The following is a 13,089-nucleotide window of genomic DNA, read 5'->3' as shown; positions in this document are numbered from 1 at the left end:
TTTACTTGTGGGGATGGCTGTCAAGAAAATTCAGGTAAAGGGGGTGAAGTAACCTTACCTTTGAAGGAAAGATATTTTGGGCTGTTGGAAAGATCAAATGGAAGCATAGAATTATTTCTCTAAGCCTGGAAATGTCTTCAGAGCACAAATAGTCCCAACATCTCATTCTATACTGGGAAAAATGAAGGCCCATCAAGGTTCAATTTGAGAATTGAAAACCAAACCCAGCAAACACTCTTGAAGATTTACATCACCCACAGTTCCTTGAGTATATGTGTTAAAGATGAATCACTATTTGGGGGATGAGATATCACAACAAATAGATGAGAAGTTTCTCTAGATTCACCCACCCTGAAGAGATGATTTATGAATGTGTTTCTGAGAAAGGAAAAACTCTCCCACCTCCACCCCCCTCAATTCACCAAGGGAGATGTCAAGCTACATGTAACTGAGGTTGGAGAAATGTGATTTTGAAATTGATCACATGTAATAATAAATGCAAACAGATATCTGCCTGAAGAATTGGACACCATCGATCCTTCAACACTCTTTAGTCACTTGGTAGAGACACATACACTTAAGAGTGTCCACGCATCTCAGATGTTCCCCAAAAGAGACAAATCCAAATATTCCATTCTTTTGCTGCTGTAGACTACTGGAATGTCAATATTTCCACAGGAGTATATGAATTAATAAAGTCAATAAACAATAGACATCTTAAAGCAAAGGTCAAATGAACTTATTTTAGGTATGTTTAACTCAAATCAATTGAAGGAACACTTATGAAGTCCCTACTGTGTTCCAGGCACCATGCTAGTGGTTAGGAAAAGAAATATGAAAATGAAGCAAGCTCTATCTCAAAGAAACTTACATTCTACTAAGAGGAAACAACATATAGACATATGAATATAAAAAGAGTTCAAAATAAAGTTTGGGGGAAGACCGCTAGAAAATGGGGTCTCTTTGAGATTTAAGTTCTCTTGTCCTGAGAATGAAGGATCTGGGGATTCCAAAAGACAAAGGTGGGTAGGGAGCACATTCCAAGCAAGCATCATAGCTTGTTGAGAAGATGGGAGGAAGAAGGGTGTTAAGAAGGTGTGGGGGGAATATGATAAATGAAGTCTCTGGGACCTGAAATGGGATAAGAACTCACATGGTCTATGCAGTCATGAGCACAGAAGTGGGGGATACATGATTATGTATGAAGAACAACGAACAGACTAGTTGGAAAGGAAATGAAAACATAAGAAGGGAAGTAATATGAAAGAGCATTTGAAAAGTAAGGAAGAGCCCAATGGGCAGAGTCACTAAATATAAGACTGAGGGTTTTTTATTTTATCTCAAAGGCAGTAGGCAGTCACTGCAAATTTTTGAATAGTGGACGACTGAAATAGTTCATTTTATGATTTAGGAATACCACTTTGGCAGCTGTGAGAATGATGGACTGGAGTGGGGAAAGGGTAGATGCAGGGAAACCAAGTCAGGAGGATTGCACTCTAGTCCAGGTGAGAGGTAAAAAAGATCTAAACTATGATATGTAAGAATGGAAGAGAAAAATGCTACAGATGTTTTGGAAAGACAGTTGGAACGATCTGTCAACTCTGTCAGATCTGTCACTGATTGCCATGTGAGTAAGGGCAAGAAAGAATCGAGGATGACTTGGAATTTGCAAGTCTGGGTGACTATGTAGATGATGAGATTATGAAAATAAACGTGGAGATTTGGAAGAGGGCTGGTTTTAGGAGGAATGGTAATGGGGTTATGCTTTTTTTATATGTTAGCCCTTTGGTGACATCTAGGTATAGACATCTGGCAGGAAGCTGGCAAAGTGGGTCTGAAGACAGGGAGAGAGATTGAAGCTAGATATATAGATCTGGACATCATCTACACAGAGACGATCATTGAATCCAAGGGAAATAGCAAAGTCATGATGGTAAAAGGGTAGAGAAAGCAGAGAGGAGTGTCCAGGATAGAGCCTTGGTGGATACCCAAAAGTAATGAGGAATATGAGGAGGATCTAGCAAAGGGTCAAAGAAGGAGTGATCAGGAAAACCAACTGAGAAGACAATGTAATAGAAACCCAGGGAGGAAAAAATATATTAGATAATGAGATATTTGACATTGTCAAAACCTGGGAGATGTGAAGTACAACGAGAATTGAGAAAATGTCACAGGGCAACTCCTACCCTCAAATATAGTCTGACAATAAGGATACTACAATTCAATTTAACAAAATTAGGGTAATGCATTTAGCGCCATAAAGGAGCTTGGAGATCTTCAATTCAAAGGTCCTCATCTTGCAGATGAGTACAATGAGACTCAGACAAGTTAAGTGACTTACACAAGCATTCCTATTTTAAATCTATTGTGTTATACGTTCCACTGTGTTGTCTCATGGTTAAATAGAGAAGAGAGGGAGACAGAGGAGAGAGAGAGAGAGAGAGAGAGAGAGAGAGAGAGAGAGAGAGAGAGAGAGAGAGAGAGAGAGAGAGAGAGAGAGCAAATAAATTAGAACAAAGCTGAAAGTCAACAAGCAAAACAGAGGGACAAAGTTACTTGAGAGTTCAAAAGGGACTGCTATAATTATCAAGGAAAATAGTGATTAGAGCCCTGAAGTCCTAGTCAGGAAGACTAAGGTTCAAATCTGGCCTTAGACACTTACTGGTTGTATAACTTTGGGAAAGTCATTTAACTGCTGTCTGCCTCAGTTTCCTCATTCATAAAACAGGAGTAATAATAGCAACCATTTTCTGGGGGAAAGTCTTGAGGATGAAATAAGACAAGTAAAGCACTTTGTAAACCATGAAGTACCATAGAAATGTGTACTACTTGTTGGTTAGTGTGAAACAATTCTCAGGGTCCTAAATACCTCTTCATTTGATAAACTTAGGATCACAACTTGAACTTGAATTATGACTTAAAGATGTTGCACATTTACTTAGAGGTTTGATGTATTGAAAAAAACATGAATTTAGAATCTGAAGTCCTGGGTTCATAGTTTTGTGCCTATGGGCATAATTCTTCTTTTTTAAATGCTACAGGGCTCAGTCACTGGTAAGTGAAAGGGGTGGATTCAATGTCTGCTTTGGACACTTTCATATAGAGTAAGGACAAATACATCTTAGACACAGATTAGTAAGCATTCTCTTCTGTGTGTTATTGTCTACTGCGGACTTTGATCTCATGTGATTTGATCAATTCATAAGATGGAGTACAGTAGCATTTTCTGTAATGAGAAGTAGCTTGGGTGGAGGAGGGGGATATGGTACACGGAGAAAATGGATTTCATTTTAGACCTACTGAGCTAAGTAAGTTGAGTATTCTTACAAGAAGTCGTAGGGAAAGGATCTTTCATTCTACCCCACTGCTCATTTTGCTCAGTCATAATCTTGACTTGTCTTCCATCCTTGATGTTCTCAGAGTCCCCAAAAGATTAAATAGATCAAACTAACCATGCTACTATTTTTTTTAATCTGTACAAATGCACTAGTCTGATTAGAGAGCTGACTTCATGCAGGCTTATTAAATTTAATGGAAATGATCAAAACCTTTCAGGGTAATTCCTGCTTGTATTTTAAAAATCAATGTCTTTGTCCTTCATCCAACCCCAAGACAAATTGAGTTATTCTGAAGACTTTCTGCCATTTGGCAAGGATGATCGATATACATTGAGACGGTTTTTTTTTTTTGTTTAAATTGTACTCCCCCCATTGCAAGGAAAGAACAGATCCAATCTGTACCCCACTTCTTTTTCCTGATATAAGTTGATTATTTGATAAATCAAAAGTTGGAATTGCTATTCAGTACAGTAGCTTCTCTGTTCTGGGGCCCCTTTTAAATCATTAACTTTCTCTTAGATATTTTGAATTGTATTCTCATAGGGTTCTCTAACTCAGAATATCCATATAGAACTCACTATCTCCCCTGTAAACTCATCCTTCTTCCCAATTTCCTTAATCCTTGGAAAGAATTCACTACCTTTCCAGTTGTCCCAGGAACAATCTCAGAATCATCTTCAACTCTTCTATCTCTCTCCTTCTTTATGTCCAATCATAGAACACAGGATGGATTCAGAGATGGAAGAAATCTCAAAGGTCCAATGCTCTCAGATTTTTAGATGTGGAAAACCTTCTTAGATATGGAAACTGAGATCTGAGGACTGATGACACTTGCTAAAGTTGGGTATGAGTAGTGAGTGGAAAAGTCTGAACTCGAATCCAGATCCTTTAACTCTGGGACAACTAGGTGAAACAGTGAATAGAGCACTGAGCTTGGAATCAGGAAGATGAATTAAATACAGACTGTGTGCCAGGCACTGTGCTAAATGCTTTATTAATCTTATTTTATTAGATTCTCACAACAACCTTGGGAGATGAGTGCTTTTATTTTCTTCATTATATAGTTACAGGAACCAAAGTGGACAAAGGTTAAATGACCTGCCAAGGATCATACAGCTCTTATGTGTCTCAGGCAGGATTTGAATTCAAGTCTTCCTGACACTGGGTCCAGGGCTCTATCCATTTTGCCACATATCTGTCTCATGTGATACAGTCAATCAGCATGATTTAGTCAGATTTCCTTAAAGGACAATCAGTATTCTGTGGAACAGGAATAGAAAAGATAGAGATTACACATACCTGAGAAAGAATAGATCAGATTCCTTGAGGCTTGGGGGAGATAGTAAAAGATGGAAGGATAGTAGTTACTGAAGCACTTATATGGGAGTCAGGGCTGAGTCTGGAGATTATAGACTTTGGAGCCAGGAATATCTCAGAATTGGCTTAGACCTTGAAGGACATCAAAAATAAACCACCCTTAGCACCTTAGACATCTAGAGAAAAGGGAACACATTATTTCTTAATTCAGGCCAAGTTGTATCTATCTATACCTCCCTCATTATATGTATGTGGAGTATTTTTTTCTAACTCAAATGTAATTCTTTATTTTTATTAGATTTAAGTTGATTCAATTTGGCTCAGTGTTTTAGTCTGCCAAGATCCTTTTGAAACTGTTATCCAAACTGTTAGTTAGTTCTCCCAGATTTGTGTTACATACAAATCTAATAAACATTCGATTTATATCTTTATCTAAGTCATTGGCTTTTGCATGTGTGTGTCCAGACATAGTAACTCCCTTTATTGGTGCCAAAGGCAATTCCCCTTATTGTTTTGTGCCCTTCATTTTCAAAGAGGACCAATGACATCACAGAATGGTTTGACTTTCAAGTGAGGCAGAGTTGCACAAAGACGTGAACCTCACTCTCTCTTCTACACCCATCTATATCTATTGGAAGGATAAAAGTCAAGATAACTACATGGCCAAGGAATCAGTGGATGACCTTGGAGTCTTTGATGTCTACTTAGGCTCTAATCACTCCACAGCTTGTATTGCAGTCACTTTTCTGGATGTTGGAACAAATTGTTCTCATTTTTCCATTCCACTGGGGAAAGACTTCACAGGTTTGGGTCGACATCCCCCTAATTCACCAATGAATTTGAGACCAGTTGGTTATCTTCAACCTGGTTTAATCTATTTCCCAAGAGAGTTTTACCAGTGTGCTGGCTGTGCATACTAGTTCCTTGGAGCCACGGGTGAGAACTGGGCAACAGGTAGATGCCAAAGGACAATGAGTAGCCCTGAAAAGGACTCAGCAAATCCTCACACCAGAGGTGCTAGTCCTCCCAGAACACCCCAAACACCTCAATTGCTTTTGAGCACTGGGAAGTTAAGTGACTTGTTCATGGTCACACAGCTGATATACAGCAGAAACAGAACTTGAACTCAGACCTTTCTGAATACGTATCTGGCTATCTTATTCACATAGCACATGGCATAGGACTGACCACTGGATTGTTATAGAATGTCTTCATTTTTATATTAAAACAATCAATTACTTTTCTTTGTGTTTTGTTCTGCAAACAACCCCAACTCTATTTTTTATAAGCCTCCAGTACCTATCTTTCTCCAGTCTTGTGTAGAAGCACGAAAAGCTTTGTCAATTGCTTTGCTAACATCTATGTGAAGTACATCTCAGGTTTATGTCCTTGGAAGACATCAAAAATAAACCACCCTTAGCACCTATATATACATACATACATACATACATATATATGTATATATACATATATATATATATATATATATATATACACACTCTTTATAGAGTAAAGAGTGATGTAAGAGAATGAGGTATAGTAGCTCTGTAGATAGAGCACTCAGCCTAGGTTCAGGGACACCTGAGTTCAAATCCAGTTTCAGATACTCACCAGCTATTTGACCCTGGGCAAGTCATGTTACTCCTATTTACCTCAGTTTATTCCTCTGGGGATAATAATAGCAGGTAGTCCAGGGTTGTTGTAAGGATTAAATGAGATAGTATTTATAAAACACTTAGAATAATGTCTGGCTAGACATAGTCGATGCTACATAAATGTTTATTCCCTCCCCCCCCCTTTTCCCCCAGCTCTCTCAGTTGCTTTACAGATGAGAACACTAATTTAGAATAATGAAGTGACTTACCCTAAATGATCAACTTTCAGTGACAATGAATGAATGACTGAAAGAATAAAAGAAGTCAATAAGTTAACAAATAGCTATTGACATAACACCTAAGTCAAAAAACTGGGTCAAGGAAGGGGAGAAAAAGGAGAGGTTGTGATAGAGAAAATTCAGAGTCAGGCCTGCAGCCTACAGAGGAATGAAGACATGACTGGCCTTGCCATTTACTTTAAAATGGTGGGTTTGGGGAGGAACCAGCCAATCACAGAAAGGGACCACAGGGACAAGCTATTTCTCCATCCACTACAAAAACAAACAAACCACCAGTGATTTGCATTTTCTGACATATGCCCCACATTTGGGGGGGATACAGATTTCAAAGGGTTCAGAGTTACCACATCATGGATTTTTAAAATTCTACACAGGAAATATTTTTAGGAGAGATGGGAAATCCTCAAGAATGTGGCTCTAAATGCACAAAGGCAAATGATTCCAATGAGGAAGAAAAATCGAAATGATATGAAGAGATCAATGTAGAGGCAGACAAAATTCATTAACCAACTTAGGTTTAAAAATGAAAAAGATGAAAGCAAATGCATTTTACAAAGTGTGAATATCAAAACACACACAAAAAAATAGGTGTGACCTGAATGTTACCATTAATATCATTAACCATTAAGGGGTCACCATTTTAACAAAATGAGAATCACATTAAGTACTTTTCACAGAAATATTAAAGAGAGATCTTAATGAAAGAAGGGAGAAAGGTGGTCACAAAACATAACTAAGTGTTTTAAATTATGTGAAATTGGAAAACAATTGAATGAACAATATCAAAGAGCTAGAATATTAAGGGAAGCTATTGATTGGAATGACAATTTTATTTTTTAATTTTTTCCAATTTATTTATTTGTTTTTAGCTTTCAACATTCATTTTCACGAGATTTTGAGTTTCAAATTTTCTCCCCATCTCTCCCCTTCCCCTACTTCAAAACTTCAAGCATTCTGATTACCCTTTCCTCCAATCTACCCTTCCTTCTATCACATCCCTCCCTTTCCTTATCCCCATCTTCTATCTTTTCTTGTAGGGCAAGATAGATTTCTATATGCCATTACCTGTATTTCTTATTTCCCAGGTACATGCAGAAACAATTCTCAACATTCTTTCCTAAAGCTTTGAGTTCTAATGTCTCTCCCTTTCTCCATTCACATTCATTCCCACTGAGAAGGCAAGCAATTCAATACAGGCTATATATGTGTGGTTTTGTGAAAGACTTCCATAATAGTTGTATTGTGAAAGACTGCCTATATTTCCCTCCATCCTATCCTTCCCCCTATTTATTCTATTCTCTCTTTTGACCTTATGCCTCCCACAAAGTATTTACTTTTAATCACCTCCTCCCATTTTCCCTGCCTTCTATCATCCCCCCACAGCCCACTTATCCCCTTCTCCCCTACTTTCCTGTAGTGTAAGATAGATTTTCATACCAAATTGAGTGTACATGTTATTCCCTGCTTAAGCCAAATGTGATGAAAGTAAGCTGCCTCTATCACCCCTTAATTTTATTTATTTGGATATCATCCCTTCCTATTCAACTCACCCTGTGCCCTCTGCCTATATGTGTGTATGTGTGTATAATCCCTCCACCTACCCAAATACTGAGAAAAGTTTCAAGAGTTACAAATATAATCTTTCCACATAGGAATGTAAACAATTCAGCTTTAGTAAGTCCCTTATGATTTCTCTTTTCTGTTTACCTTTTCATGCTTCTCTTGATTCTTATGTTTGAAAGTCAAATTCTCTATTCAGCTCTGGTCTTTTAATCAAGAGTGCTTGAAAGTCCTCTATTTCATTGAATGACCATTTTCCCCCTTGAGGTGTTATATTCAGTTTTTCTGGGTAGGTAATTCTTGGTTTTAGTCCTAGTTCCTTTGACTTCTGGAATATCATATTCTAAGTCCTTTGATCCCTTAATGTAGAAACTGTCAGATTCTGTGTTATCCTGATTGTATTTCCACATACTCAAATTGTTTCTTTCTGTCTGCTTGCAATATTTTCTCCTTGACCTGGGAACTCTGGAGTTTGGCTACAATATTCCTAAGAGTTTTTCTTTTTGCATCTCTTTCAGAAGGTGATCAGTGAATTCTTTCAATATTTATTTTACTCCCTGGTTCCAGAATATCAGGGAAGTTTTCCTTGATAATTTCATGAAAGATGATGTTTAGGCTCTTTTTTTGATCAAGGCTTTCAGGTAGTCCCATAATTTTTAAGTTGTTTCTCCTGGATCTATTTTCCAGGTCAGTTGTTTTTCCAATGAGATGTTTCACATTATCTTCTATTTTTTTCATTCTTTTGGTTTTGTTTTGTAATTTCTTGGTTTCTCATAAAGTCATTAGCTTCCATATGCTCCATTCTAATTTTTAAAGAACTATTTTCTTCAGTGAGTTTTTGAACTTCCTTTTCCATTTGGCTAATTTTAAAACATTCTTCTCCTCTTTGGCTTTTTCAGCCTCTTTTGCCATTTGAGTTAGTCTATTTTTAAAGGTGTTAATTTCTTCAGCATTTTTTTGGGTCTCCTTTAGCAAGCTATTGACTTGCTTTTCATGATTTTTTTGCATCGCTCTCATTTCTCATTCCAGTTTTTCCTCCACCTCTCTTACTTGATTCTCAATATTCTTTTTGAGCTCTTCCATGGCCTGAGGCCATTGTATATTTATTTTGGAGGTTTTGCATGCAGAAGATTTGACTTTTTGGTTTTTCTCAGATGGTATGCATTGTTCCTCCTCATCTGAAAGGATGGAAGAAAATACCTGTTCACCAAGAAAGTAACCTTCTATTGTCTTATTCTTTTTTCCTTTTAGGGACATTTTCCCAGTCAGTTACTTGACTTTTGAGTTCTTTCTCAAGGGGATGGTATACTCTGGGGACATGTAAGTTCTCAGTTCCTCCAAGGTGGCACAATCAAGGGAGAAAAATTTATTCTTCTCCTAGCCCAAGCTCTGGTCTGTGAGCAGGATTCTGTCTCCAGAGCCTCTATCAGCTCCCCCAAGCCTGCCAGCACTCTTTCTCACCTCTGCATCACCACTTAGGGCTGAGATCCAGATGAGCTGGTCAATTTCCCCAGGGGCTTTAGGTCAGAGCTCCAACAATGGAGGCTGCTGTTGCCAAGACCAGGGCTAGACTGCTGTATTCCCTTCTCACCCAAGTGAAAGACCTTTCTCACTGACCTTTGAAGTTGTCTTTGCCATTTGTGAGTTGAGGAATTTGGGACCTGCAGTTGGTGCAGTTGGTGTCTTGAAAACTGCTCCATTCCTATCCTTGCCATGGTACAGCCCATGCTGCGCTGTGCTTCACTCCATATCTGGTGTGATAAACCTTTCCTGTCAACCTTCCAGTCTGTGTTGGGCTAGAAATCTCTTTCACTCTCTCGTTTTGTGGCTTCTGCTGCTCTAGAATTTGTTTAGAGTCATTTTTTACAGGTATTTTATGGGCTGTAGAAGGACAACTTCTAGAGGTATATCTTTCTACTCTGCCATCTTGGCTCTGCCTCAGAATTACAGTTTTCTACCTAGAGTCTCTGGTAAGTGTCTGAAATACAAAATATGTAGGGAGCTAATGAAAAATAAGATCAAAAGTCATTTCCCAGTGGATAAGTAGTCAAAGGATATGAATGAAAACTTATTGAAAAATCAGTTGCAACCCATTAGCAACCATATGAAAGAGTTCCAAATTAATAAGAAGAGAAATGCAAATTCAAACAACTCAGGTTTCATTTCATGTCCAACAATTTGACAATGATAACAAAAGATAGAAAAGTTAATGCAGGAGCCTCTGTGAGAAAGAGAATCCTGTTAAAATACCACTATTGGAGCTTTGAATTGGTTTGACATTCACAGAGAGTGACTTGGAATTATGCTAAGGAAATGATTGAAATGTTCATAAACTTTGACTCAAATATCTGACTGCTAAGCATAAATCCAAAAAAAAAGACAAAGATAGAAAAAAATGATACCACATACATAAAAATATTCACATCAGTGCATTTTGTAGTAGCAAAGAACTAGAAACCAAGTAAATGTCAGTGAGTTGACTAAACAAACAATAATTAAAAGAACCGCATCAGAAATTATGACTATTAAGAATTCAGAAAAGCATAGCAATACTAGTGGTGTGACTCTGAATAAGCCACTTTACCCTGTTTGCCTCAGTTTCCTCATCTGTAAAATGAAATGGGGAAGAGAATGGAAAACCCCTCCAGTATCTTTGCCAAGAAAACTCCAAATGTGGGTATGAAGAGTCAGATACAACTGAAAAGACTGAACAATGACACATGAAAAATTAAGAATAACTAGAATAATATTACAATGATATCAGAAAGGTAAATGGTGAAAACAATTAAAGGAAATTTAATGCTATCTAACATTGTCTAAGTGTGTCCTTAGAGACAAAATGAGAAAATTCATTCCCCCAATTTATTTCATGATTGGTGAGCTATAGCTGTGTAACCATGCATATTGTCAAATTCTATTTATGTGATTCTAATTTTGTTGAGTTGCTCTTTTCTTGGCTCTTTCTTTCTAATGTTTGCTGCAAGGGAAGCCTCCCTGGTTAGGGTATGTGGAAGGAATTTATTTGTCAAAGAAGACAATTTAAAAAAAGTTAGAGTGTAATGTAACTTTAAAACAAATGAAAATAAAGTGTAATAGAGTCCTGGCTCCATCTTCTCTCAATAGGAATATTAAAACTCAAGAGATGGATGCTATTCAGGTGGTTATTCCCTTTGTTCCCTTTGAGTTCCTGAAGAGTTTTTGTCCTAATCTTGGGGTCTACAGAGAAGGCTAAGTTAACTCATTGGGCTTTCGATATATGGGATGAAATTAAGAAACCATGATGGCCCAAAGAGACAGAGTGATGCCATACAGTCATCAATGATGGGTGGGTGGGAGGTACCATTGCCAGAATTCCTGTTCCCTAGACAGTGTGGACACACTATGCTCAAACTACTTCTGGATCATTTTAGAAATTCATTTAGGGGGCAGATAAAACCCATTCTGCATTGACCTGCTTTTTTTTTTCCTATTGGGGCAAGTGTCCCTTCTGAACCTGCTGTGTCCCTCTAAAGTCTTAGGAATTCTAAATTTCTAAATTAAAGCTTTGTTTACCCTTTTGGGTAGAAAAATTTGCTCCTCCACACCTAAAGCCTATAAATGGAATAAATGTGTTTGTTTATTAGTGACTTCCTCAACCATCTCTGTTATGGCTTAAATACAACATTAGGTGATTGGAACTGACTTAAAAGGAAAAAGAGGAGATTTTGACTGCACTTTTGCCACAATAAAATTTCTGACTGGGGGCTCAGGGCTGAAAAATGGGCATGGATACCATTGAATAACTTTCCAAAGATAGAGAATGCATTCACCAGGGTTCTTCTGGACAAATGAAAAAACAACAGTTACTATGCAGTTAGCTAGTCTGTTTAGTGTTGAGGTAGGTACTCCTTGTTACAATGGCCTGATTTGAGAGGAAAATCACTCCTCCCAAGGGGAGAGGTTGAGGGAACAACTGAAGAGATGGCCACGCCCTTATGAGAGGAGTAATGTTTGACCTGGAAAAGAGAAGACTGGGGGAAAGGGGGTAGCAGCATGTTAGCTATTTCCAAGTCTTTGAAGAGATATTAGACTTATTCTGTTTGGCCATGGAAGGCAGAACAGGAAAAAATCAATGGAAGGCATATTTAGCCTTAATATCAAAGAAATAAAACATACACACATGCACACATGTATGTGCATGCACACATGTGCACACACACATGCACATCAGTTTTCTAACAATTAGAATTTTCCAAAAGTGAAATCAGCTTCTGCAGATGTATGTGAGGAGATCTCTTTCCTTGGAGGACTTCAAGCAGAGGCTAGATGTTATTGGAATGTCATATCAAAAACTACATTCAGACAGGGGATGGGGGAGATGATTACTGAGGTTCCTTTCAAATCTTAAATTTGATGACTGTGATTCTCTGCTCTGTAAGGAAATGAAAGACAGGCCACTATTGTACTATTACTATCAGAGCCAGTGACCCCAGCTATGTCTGAAAACATTGCTGTTGGCCTTGAGAAAGTCAACCTTATTTCTCTGCAAATCAGGCCATGCTGGTGGGTCAGAAAAATAATAAGATTCTCTTTGATTATGGTACCAAGGGTATTGAGATACTTGAGTCAAAGAGCCCTTCTTCAGATAGAAATTTGATTGGGCTCCCAAAATAGAAACCCACTATGGAAGTAGGAAATCCATAGGCCCTCCCTAGCAGGAGCAAGTGTGACTGACCAGGTTGCAGATGGGAAGGGAGGGCTGATGACTGACTCCAAGAGTCAGAGAAGGCAGCGGCAGCTGAATAGCCATTAGGGTCACTGTGTCAGAGTTTGCAGTATACCTGCAGGATCCAGAAGAGAAAGCATTCAGTACAATAAAGTGAATCCAAAGTCAGGCAAAATGGGAGCAGAGCATTCAGGTCATGTGATGCCCAACTGTCCCTTGTCATTTGGAGTAGTCTTTTGGAGCACTTTTCTCTGCTTCCAAACTAACTCTTGGAA

The sequence above is a fragment of the Notamacropus eugenii genome, chromosome 1 (assembly GCF_028372415.1).
Source record: "Notamacropus eugenii isolate mMacEug1 chromosome 1, mMacEug1.pri_v2, whole genome shotgun sequence".
Classification (NCBI taxonomy): Eukaryota; Metazoa; Chordata; class Mammalia; order Diprotodontia; family Macropodidae; genus Notamacropus; species Notamacropus eugenii.
Note: the sequence above shows the minus strand (reverse complement) of the source record.